Source organism: Erigeron canadensis, chromosome 4, assembly GCF_010389155.1.
Source record: "Erigeron canadensis isolate Cc75 chromosome 4, C_canadensis_v1, whole genome shotgun sequence".
NCBI classification, from domain to species: domain Eukaryota; kingdom Viridiplantae; phylum Streptophyta; class Magnoliopsida; order Asterales; family Asteraceae; genus Erigeron; species Erigeron canadensis.
This window is the reverse complement of record NC_057764.1, coordinates 22,369,618-22,381,431: the sequence shown is the minus strand read 5'-3', so window position 1 is coordinate 22,381,431 and position 11,814 is coordinate 22,369,618. Positions and strand designations below refer to the sequence as shown.

General features: G+C 35.2%; 1 pseudogene; it reads left to right on the top strand.

The window, feature by feature from the left end:
- The first annotated feature begins 9,957 nt into the window (after positions 1 to 9,957).
- Positions 9,958 to 11,660, top strand: LOC122597835 (annotated as a pseudogene).
- The last annotated feature ends 154 nt before the right edge of the window (positions 11,661 to 11,814 follow it).

The window sequence follows — 11,814 nt, the reverse complement described above, 5'->3', positions numbered from 1 at the left end:
ACAAAATGCATAAATAAATAAATTAAAGGATGATTTTATTTTCATTTTTATCTTCAATTATTTATATGGGATGATTAATCGTCTTAAATATCCTTCTAAAATTTAAACGAGGGTTAGTGCTCGCGTGTTGTGGCGGTTAAATGGTGATGATAATATAAAACAATAGGGATCAATTGATATGCACGTGTGTAAATAGAAAAAAGAGAAAAAAATGACTGTGTGTTAGATCTTGTTAGGCGTTTGTCTAATTGTTTTTAAAGATATAGAATTAGAGGTAATGTGTGAATTAGTTGCAATATGGAGAATACGGAGTCCAATATATTTTAGAGTTAATTACTGAAATGGTACCTAACGTTTGCGTCATATTACTGGTTTCATACCTTTCCTTTTGAAATTACGCTGATCATACCCTACGTATGCAGATGTCCACTCGGACCATACTAGAGGCCAACGCCATCAGGTGATCGTTAAAACCTCCCCCACGTGACTTGCACGTGAGGGGTAAAGATGTAATATCGTGTTTCAATGTTTCATAATTACTGAAATGGTACCTAACGTTTGCACGATATTGTTTGTTTCATACCTAATGTTTCATAATTACTTAAATGGTACTTAATGCTTAGTTATTAATTTTTTTTATTTTTTTTGTTTGTTTTATTTTTCTTTTATAAAAATTCTCCAAAACTTGTTACAATTTAATGAAAATAGTCAAAATGCACTTATAATCCATTCAAAAATAATACCAAATAGGTATTTCATAACAAAATATAAATTTTAAAGTTCACGAATAACCAAAAATAGCAATAAAGTATCATAAAAACAGTTTTAAAAAAATTTGCGAAGAATTTTTTTGGATTTTTTTTTTATTGAAAATACCAGAAATAACGCAATGGTAAGACCATGGAATATACCACGAGAAATATAAGTCACTGCGACGCGAAGCTTAAAGCAATGTTTTAAATACCGGTAAATACCAGCTAATATTTCTGGTATTCCTGGATAATTCTGGTATTTCCGATATTTTTTAAAAAGAAACTTTTAAACTTTTATAAAATTATTTTTATTATACTTTATTGCTATTTTTGGTTATTCGTGAACTTTAAAACTTATATTTTTTTATGAAATAACTTTTTGGTATTATTTTGAATGGATTATAAGTGCATTTTGACTATTTTCATTATATTGTAACAAGTTTTGGAGAATTTCTATAAAAGAAAAATAGAACAAATTAAAAAAAGTGCAAAAAAAAAGCAAAAAAATAAAAATAAATAAACATTAGGTACCATTTAAGTAATTAAGAAACATTAGGTATGAAACCAGCAATATCATACAAACGTTAGGTACCATTTCAGTAATTATGAAACATTGAAACGCGATATTACATCTTTACGCATCACGTGCAAGTCACGTGGGGGAGGTTTTAACGGCCACATGACGGCGTTGGCATCCAGTATGGTCCGAGTGGAGATTTGCATACGTTGGGTATGATCAGCGTAATTTCGAAAAGAAATATAGGAAACTCGTAATATGGCGCAAACGTTAGGTATCATTTTAGTAATTAACTCTATATTATATAAGGAATTATAGATGATGACATGTGTATCCCACTAACTTTTTCTTAATCTTAACTCTTGATTTTGTCACTTGTCATGTTCTTATAAATAAGATAATTTTTAGAAGATTTAGTTAAGAGGATGAATTAATTCTTTTTTTTTTTTTTTTTATAAATGAGTAATCATAGAAAAGAAATTGACTTAGGGGGAGAGGAGTCATGCCTCCCAAATTCTCATCCCTTCCAAATTCCACCAATCAAATACATCCAACTCAATTTTCCATTTCAACCCTTCCAACCATCCCTCCCAATCATTTTTAATGGCATTCATGACTTTCTCAACCCACCCAAATATTTTTTTTCTTTTTCATTTAATTTAATCAAACTTCTTCTTTTTTAATAAAAAAAACTTCAATATCACCAATAATCTTCAAAAACAATCTCTTGCTCATGCGAAAACGATGACGAAAAAATAGTTCATCAAACTTTGAGTCTTCAACGAAGTAGTCACGCATTAGTATCGCGTGAACTTCTTCTCGGTCGCGATCAATATACCTACGAGTATCGGAAGAGGTGCCGGTATCTTCAAGCTCGGCGTACACTTGATTGAAAAACTGAAAAGTACTCCCCGTAGACGAATCGTCTAACTCCCGTGGAACACAAAATGAAGAAGATGAGGAAGAGGAATCCATTTTGGGTAATGTGGTGTTTTTTCTTGTGTGAAAGTGTGAAAATATGTTTTTGTTTGGTGATTTTTTTGGTTAAAAATGATGTGTATTTATAGATAAAGAGGTAGGAAATTTTTTTTTTTTAATTGGCTTCAAACGGTCAAAAAGTACACCTGGACCCCACCACGCACGTGTTGGAAATTTTATGTAATAACATAGAATATCCAAGTTAATAGATATGTTAAAAGGAGTTGAAAGAGTAATTAACTAATGTGAGTTTGTCCCACATTGGTAGAAGAATAAACATTAAGTGTGTTTATAAGGAGGAGTGTTGGAAGAATTATAATTCCTTATAAGGGGCTACACCTCAAGTGGCTAGGAGGTTGCGAAGCACCCGACGCGCATGCGCCCGGGACCGGGGGCGTGGGCGATGAGGCATAATGTGGCGTTTTAGTGACGCACTTTGCACTACATGTGTCTTCCACTTAAAGAAAATCTGATATATATGAATCAAATTAACAACAACAAATAGATAACACTAACACTTCAAAAATCTGGATCATCAACTCTTCTCTTTCACTTCTCTTCAAGCTGTTCTTGAAGGTAAATTTCGGGTTGTTGGTTTACTCCGGCAGTACATACTGCTTTGGCTGTTGTACCCTGGGAAACAGACAGGTTTACTTGGGTAGCCCGAAATCAGTTTTAAGGGCCCTCTGTTTAACAGAACCCTCAGCCCGTTTTGCCTTCTTCTTTTCTATTCTATGTTTCTGTTCTATTTTTCTTTCTTGTATTGATTAGTTAATAGTTAATTTACTTGTTATATCTTGTTGTAATTCGAATTTGATTATCAATAAAATGTTCTTTTATTGAATGGTGTTCTTACAATCTTAAAACTGACTTTATTTCTTCACCATTCTATTAATTCGAATTACAAAAACTATTTTCCCAAAACTTTGTAATTTAATTTTCTGTAATGTTATTCCATTAAATGTCTTTTCTTTCTGCAAGTTTTTTTTTTTTGGTAAAACTTTACTTGTTCTATTTCAGAAATGGTACTGAAATGAACTTCTCTACTAATGGAACTTTTTCTTCTACCACCACCAATAACATTGGTGCTACTGTTTCTCAATATGTAGGACATATTGTCTCTACAAGCATGGGACCTTTGGTAGGTACCCAAGCTGCCCAAATTGTGGCCAACCATGCTGAAAAACCATAAAAATTTTCTGGTTCATACTTCAAAAGATGGCAACAAAAAATGTTGTTCTACCTCACTACTGTGAATCTTGCGAGATTCTTGACTGAAAAATCCCCTAAAATTCCTGAAGGGTGTATTGATGTTCAAGTAGTGAGTGCTGTTGATGCATGGAAGCATTCAGAATATCTTTGTTGAAACGATGTGTTGAATGGCCTTGTGGACTCACTTTACAATGTGTATTGTAAAATATCCACAGCCAAAGAACTTTGGGAATCTTTGGATAAGAAAAACAAAACCGAAGATGCCGGAACTAAAAAGTTCATTGTGGCAAGATTCCTAGAGTTCAATATGGTTGATTCAAAAACTGTTGTGTCTCAAGTTGAAGAATTGCAAATCATAATAAGTGATATTCTGTCAGAAGAAATGGTTCTTGGTGAAACATTTCAAGTTTCCTCCATAATTGAAAAGTTGCCTCCAATTTGGTTGGATTTCAAGAATTACCTTAAGCATAAACGAAAGCAAATGACCGTTGAAGAACTTATTGTTCGTCTTCGAATTGAGGAGAACAATAGAGTTGCTCAAAATGGTGGTCATGTTGAAGGACTTGCTAAGGCCAACATTATTGAGCATGGCCAAAGTTCCAAGGGAAAAGGTAATTTCAAGGGTAAAGGGAAAGGTCCTAATAAGAAGAACAAAGGAAAAAAGATGGATTTGAGTCCAAAGAATGGTGGTTTGAAGAAGAAGGTTAGTTTGTTCAAAGGGAAGTGCTACAATTGTGGTGAATCTGGTCACCGAGCTGATCAATGCAAGAATCCAAGGAAGGAAAGGGCAAATACGGTCGAAGATGACATGCCTCTTGTTGCTATGGTTTCCGATCTCACGGCTAAGTTGGAAGAGGTCAATCTTACCACCGATGGGATCAAAGGATGGCGGGTAGATACGGGTGCAACCCGTCATGTATGCCCGGATAAGTCTATGTTTCATACTTTGAAAGAAACATCCGGTGATGACAAGTTGTATATGGGCAATACCGCTACCGCCGACATCAAGGGTGAAGGCGATGTGATCCTCAAGTGGACTTCGGGGAGAGAGCTCAAGTTAACCAATGTGTTGTATGTTCCCGAATTGCGCAGGAGTCTTGTGCCGGGTTGGTTGCTTAACAAGAATGGGTTTCGTTTAGTGTTTGAAAGTGATAAGTTTGTGTTAACTAAACGTGGTTTGTATGTTGGTCAGGGCTATGCCCTTAATGGTATGTTTAAGCTCAATGTTGTACCTATTAAGAAAGTGAATGAAAATGCTTCTACTTCCGCTTATTTGATTGAGTCTTCTAATATTTGGCATAATCGTCTTGGACATGTGAATCTTAATTCAATGCGTCGTTTAATTAAGTTAAATTGTATACCATCTTTTAACATTGATTCTAATTCTAAATGTCCAACTTGTGTTGAAGCTAAACAAACCACGAAATCTTTCAAATCAATTGAACGAAACACCGAGCCACTTAATTTAATCCATACCGATGTATGTGATTTTAGAACGATTCCCACTCGAGGTGGTAATAAATATTTCATCACCTTTATTGATGATTGTACAAGATATTGCTATGTATACTTGCTAAAGAGCAAAGATGAAGCAATAGACAAGTTTATCTTGTACAAAAATGAGGTTGAGAATCAACTCAACAAAAAGGTTAAACGATTAAGGAGCGATAGAGGAGGTGAATATGTTTCTCCTTTTGCTGAAATTTGTGCTCAAAATGGTATTATCCATGAGCAAACAGCTCCTTATACCCCACAACAAAATGGCATTGCTGAAATGAAAAATCGAACTCTTAAAGAGATGATGAATGCCATGTTAATAAGCTCAGGCTTAGGCCAAGATATGTGGGGAGATGCAGTTTTATCAGCAAACTATCTTTTGAACAAAATACCTTTCAAGAAAAAGGATGTTACACCTTATGAGTTATGGTTTAATAGAAAACCATCCTATAATGTGGGGGTGTTTAGCAAAGGTGGTGGTTCCACCACCTAAATTTCAAAAGATAGGACCAAAAACTGTTGACTGTGTATTCATAGGATATGCTAAGCATGGTAGCGATTGTGAATCCTCAAATCTTGCTGAACATAGTAGTGCATATCGGTTTCTAGTACATGAGTGTAAGAACCCAGAAATACACAAAAACAGTATACTTGAGTCTAGGAATGCATCGTTTTTTGAAAATGTGTTTCCTCGTTTGGATCGAGGAAAAGCTTCTACATCAACTCGGTTGATAAAATTGTTCCAGATGATCATCAAGAACAATCAGAGGAAGAAGAAGTAGAACCACGAAGAAACAAAAGGCAAAAGATTGAAAAATCTTTCGGGCCTGATTTTGTTTCTTATATGGTTATGAGTGAACCTCAAACATATCATGAAGCGGTTACTTCACAAGAAGCACCTCAATGGAAAGAAGCCATCAAGAGTGAAATTGATTCTATTTTGCAGAATCATACTTGGGAATTATTTCGTCTTCTACCTGGTTGTAAACCACTTGAACATCGTTGGATATTCAAGAAAAAGATGAAAGCTGATGGCTCTATTGATAAGTGCAAGGCAAGGCTTGTGGTTAAAGGATATAGACAGAAGAAAGATCTTGATTACTTTGACACATATACGCCTGTAACTCGAGTAACTTCGATCAGATTAGTGCTTGCGATTGCAGCATTGAGAAATTTGGAAATACATCAAATGGATGTAAAAACCGTCTTTCTCAATGGTGAGCTTGATGAAGAAATATATATGGAACAACCTGAGGGTTTTTCCGCTCCTGGCCAGGAGGACAAAGTTTGTAAACTTGTCAAGTCTTTGTACGGATTGAAACAAGCTCCAAAGCAATGGCACCAAAAGTTTGATCAAGTCATGCTCGACAATGGTTTCAGGATTAATGAGTGTGATAAATGTGTTTATGTCAAAGACATATCTAAGGGATATGTTATACTTTGTCTATATGTCGATGACATACTCATTGTGGGTAGTGATGATAGTATGATCAAATCTACCAAAGACATGTTGAAGGCGAGATTTGACATGAAGGATATGGGTTTAGCAGATGTCATTCTTGGAATGAAAATTACTCGAACCCAAGATGGTCTAGTGTTAAGTCAATCTCACTATGTGGATAAGATCCTTGAGAAATTCAGTCCCGAGGACTCAAGAGTCGCTCGATCTCCAATAGATACCATGCAACACCTATCGAAAAATAGAGGTGAAGGTGTTGCTCAATTGGAGTACTAAAGGGTAATAGGCAGCTTAATGTATCTCATGACAAGTACTAGGCCTGACTTAGCCTATGCTGTTAGTAGGCTAAGTAGATATACTAGTAATCCTAGTTCGGAGCATTGGAAGGCTATGACTAGGTTACTAAGATACTTGAGATATACAAAGAATTATGGGCTGCATTTTGGTCGAGATCCAGCTGTATTGGATGGATATAGTGATGCTAATTGGATATCTGATATAAAAGATTCCAAATCCACAAATGGATATGTATTTACTCTTGGAGGAGCAGCTATAACTTAGAAATCGTCCAAGCAAACGCTAATTGCTAGATCCACAATGGAATATGAATTTATAGCATTGGATAAAGCTGGAGAAGAAGCAGAATGGCTATGACATTTCTTGGAATATGTTCCAAGATGGCCAAAGCCGTTAACGGCTGTTTGTATACATTGTGATTGCCAATCGTCTATTGGTAGAGCTCAAAATATAAAGTATAATGGCAAGTCAAGACATATTCGTCGTAGGCATAATAGTATACGATAACTGCTCACAACAGGGGTTATCACTGTTGACTATGTGAGGTCAAAGGATAACATTGTGGATCCGCTAACCAAAGGTTTAAGTAGTGAGGCAGTTTATAAGTCGTCAAGGGGAATGAGGCTAAAGCCCATTGAGTAAATTTGTATGAAGGAAAACCTAACCTAGATGTAAATGGAGATCCCATGATCTAGGTTCAATAGGAAAACCTAATTATACAAATAAAGGATGTCACTATGGGGGTACACCCCGAAACATCAAAGGGAGTTTGCAGTCACTGTGGGGGCGGGGGGGGGGGGGAGAACCGACCACAATAAAGTGAGTTGCAAAATTTCCTAGCCCATTCCTATATCAAATCAGTGATATCATAGAGGTTAAGCTTATAGCTTTTAATGATTGTGAGCGATCACCTATGTTAGAGAAAAGTGTGGTCGCTTCGAATGGAATTGTGGGGGCGCAATTCCTAGAGCTCTCGTAGAACCAGGATAGTGTTCCATGACCATAACGGACACGAAGTGAGGAGTTAACCAGACTAGGGAAAGTATTGTGTGATGTGCAATAACGTCTACGTAGAAAGGAGTTAGTTCAAAGACATCAAGTTCGACTAACTGCTAGGAGACTAAGTGCACTCACAAAGGAAAGTTTAAAGGGTAACACCTACTTATCCTGCAAGACTTGACTGTCGGAATTTATCTTTAATAACCATATCTATTAATGTAGGGGATTGTTGGAAATTTTATGTAATAACATAGAATATCCAAGTTAATAGATATATTAAAAGGAGTTGAAAGAGTAATTAACTAATGTGAGTTTGTCCCACATTGGTAGAAGAATAAACATTAAGTGTGTTTATAAGGAGGAGTGTTGGAAGAATTATAATTCCTTATAAGGGGCTACACCCCAAGTGGGCTAGGAGGGTGCGAAGCACCCGACGCACCTGCGCCCGTGACCGGGACCGGAGGCGTGGGCGATGAGGCGTAATGTGGCGTTTTAGTGGCGCACTTTACACTACATGTGTCTTCCACTTAAAGAAAATTTGATATATATGAATCAGATTAACAACAACAAATAGATAACACTAACACTTCAAAAATCTGGAAACTGACGGGTTTACTTGGGTAGCCCGAAATCAGTTTTAAGGGCCCTCTGTTTAACAGAAACCTCAGCCCGTTTTGCCTTTTTCTTTTCTGTTTTATGTTTCTGTTCTATTTTTCTTTCTTGTATTGATTAGTTAATAGTTAATTTACTTGTTATATCTTGTTGTAATTCGAATTTGATTATCAATAAAATGTTCTTTTATTGAATGGTGTTCTTACAGACGCTCCCCCTAACGTTCAAATTCTTCAACCCTCGCAGGGCTTTAATGCCGCCGGCCCTCATGCCGTCCTCATGCCGTGCCATTGGCGCCGATGTTCCCTCGGCGGCATGCCATGCCGTTTGCCATGCCTCCCACCACTCCTCTCCCCCTTATATCCTTTGTGCTTACTTTGCACGAGAATGTAAAAATGGGCATGAGGTTGTTATATATTTAATTTAGACTAGAGGGATACCCGCGCGTTGCAGCGGCACCTTTGGAAAAAAAAGGCAGTTAAATGTGGGGGTATCATAAACAAAAAACAATGGCCTGTATTGAATAGAAATACACATGATGCGGCTAATAATTTTAATCAATTATAGAAATTAAACTGAGATCTTGTCTTCTACATCAACTAACCCTTATCAAACCAGCGCTATAAAGATTAAAATAAAATTAAAAAAAAAACTACTTTCAATCTACATGACTATACATAGTGAACAACCTGCAAACATCAACATACCACAATATCCATTACCTAAACGTACAAACGTCTCTATTCCAAAAAATGAATGATAGATACGTAGATGCATAAGATTTTTCTAAGGATATTTTAGGAAGTTCAGGAATAAAGTGTTTGGGAAAGTGTAAATTATAAGGGTAAATTAGGGAACTTAAAGGTAGAGTGTTTAGTTTGAGGAGGGGGTAGTTTGTTTATATAGGGAGTATAGATAAAAAAAAAATTCAGGCTAATACTTTAATAGTTTGAATATATGATTATGTGTTATGTTTTTTATGTATTAAAAATGATATACGGAGGTTTTTTTTTAACCTAACTTGAGTGTGTAACAGCTTCATACTTACCCCATATAACTATAATATAATAGAGTTAATTACAGAAATAATCTTGGTCGTGGTACCCAGCTTGCAGGTTTCATCCCTAACTTCATAAATTACACTTTTAATCTAGAAAATTTTGTTCCGTCAACAGTTTTAGTCCTAGCCATAAACATCCGTTTAAAACCATGTCACGTGATGCGTAATCTCATAAATTGGTTTTAAATGCGAAATGTTGAGATTTTGATTTTCGTGTTACGGTTTTTGATTTTCAATAAAAAGTTGAAATCTTAAAAAAAGAAAAAAAAAAAGTAAAGGAAAAAACGCATGCGAATGTCAAAATCTCAAAAAAAAAGTCAAAATAAAAAATAAGTCAAAATCTCTATGCGATTTTCAATGTGCTTTTATAAAATCTATATGAGATTTAAAAATCTTATTAGGATTTTTTAATTTATTGTGATTTTGTTGGGTATTCGTGGAACTAAAAATAAAAGTGGCTACATTGATATATATGTTTATAAAAATCTGAGCATTCGAGTTATCTCTTTCGCTTATAGCTGCTCTTCACTCACTCAGACCAGGTATCTTTTTTGAGTACAACTTTTTTTTTTTTGTATTAGTATTCACCATTCACCATTCTATGAAAAATGAAACCCAAAAGACAGAAATTTATTATCTTTTGGTATATATATATGTCAATTTATCATCTGATGTTTTGTGATATGATATTTATTGATAAGAGAGTGGAATTATAGGCTCTTTTTCATATTTATATTGGAGGATATAATGTTGGGTTAATAATGGCACCACAAGAGAGTAAACCTCATGTATATGTAGGAACCCTGATTTGATCAGAGGTGTAGGAAAGTATTCTCGGTCAAAAATGTACCATAAAAGGGGTCTTTGGGCAATCAAAGCTAAGAACGATGGCGCTTTCCCGAAGCACGAGAAAAAGGTTGTCGATGCTGCTCTGTCTGAGAAGCCACCGAAATTTTATCCAGCTGATGATGTGAAGAAACCCCTTGTTAACAAATGAAAAGTTCGACCCATCAAGCTCAGGTGTGTGTGTCTGTGTACACTCATTATAGTGTATATATATATATATGTATGTATGTATTGAGTTAGTTTGTTGTATGCATGTGTTCAGAGCTAGTATTACACCTGGAATTGTGCTGATTATATTGGCAGGGCGGTTCAAGGGGAAAAGGGTTGTTTTCTTGAAGCAACTTGCATCTGGTCTGTTGCTAGTTACCGGTAATTCTTTTTTGTATAGCATTTTCATGTGAGAACAATTGTTTGAGATGATTTCTGTTTTTAAGTATATTCCACAATTGGTATTTGAGACCGCGTCTAGCTTGTTGTCTTCTTGATTTTGGTCATTCTTTGAATTACTAAATATGGTTTCTCGTGAAAAAGTAATTATCATATGATGTGTTAATTCCGAAAGACGAACTTGAATAATGCCTTGATACATAATTTTATCTGTAGATATCGGTATGGTTTGTATTGGTTAAGTACTTGAGTGGTATGTTCCTTCATTTCAACTTGTGATGTATCTTTTCTTGACATAATGGATTTTAAATTTTGTATGAAGTTCTTTGAAGTTAAAATGTAGTATGCTGGACAGTGGACACTCAGTAGTTAAATTATCAAATGAATGCCGGACTGAGCAAACCATTGTGTCTTTTTCTTCACCGTAGGATCGGATTACAATGTATTGTAATTATGTATAATTTTATAATGTAATACTCGTATAAGTTTGTTGAATTGCTCAAGTTATGATTTTGCCTATGTTTTCCACCTTGGTATGTAGAAATAACATATTTTTATTTCTGCCATTTTTGGTAATATCAATGTCTATCTGTTCATTTTTTTAAACCGGTCTTTCATTTTACAGGCCCCTATAAGATCAATGTTATTCCTTTGAGGAGGGTTAACCAATCATATGTTATTGCCACATCAACTAAGGTGAACATCTCTGGAGTAATTTTAGAGAAGTTTGAGGACAAGTATTTTGGAAAGAAAGCTGAAAGGAAGAAGAAGAAAGGAGGGGCGAGTTTTTTGAAGCAGACAAAGAGGTAATACTCATGGTCTGCGATTGAGCTCTGAATAGGTGGTCTTTAATTTATAATGTTTTTTGTACACTGGTCGTGGTATATGAGTAACTAGATTATTACATGCTGGGTAAAGTCATATGTTGCTCTGATATATTAAACTTCATAATAGCATTCTTCATAGTTATAGATATGTTGAGAAATGATGGAACTTTGTACCGAGTACTGGAAGATGGTTAATATTATGTATTTGTTATATCTTTGTGTTTGATTGTGCAAAAATAAATGCAGCTAAAACGTGTTCAATAGATAATTAATTGAGATAATTCAAGTAGGTAAAACAGAATACCTCATTAGTTTCCAACTTTAAACTCAAAGCAACATGTCATCCTGGACCTCAATCAATTGCATCCTAC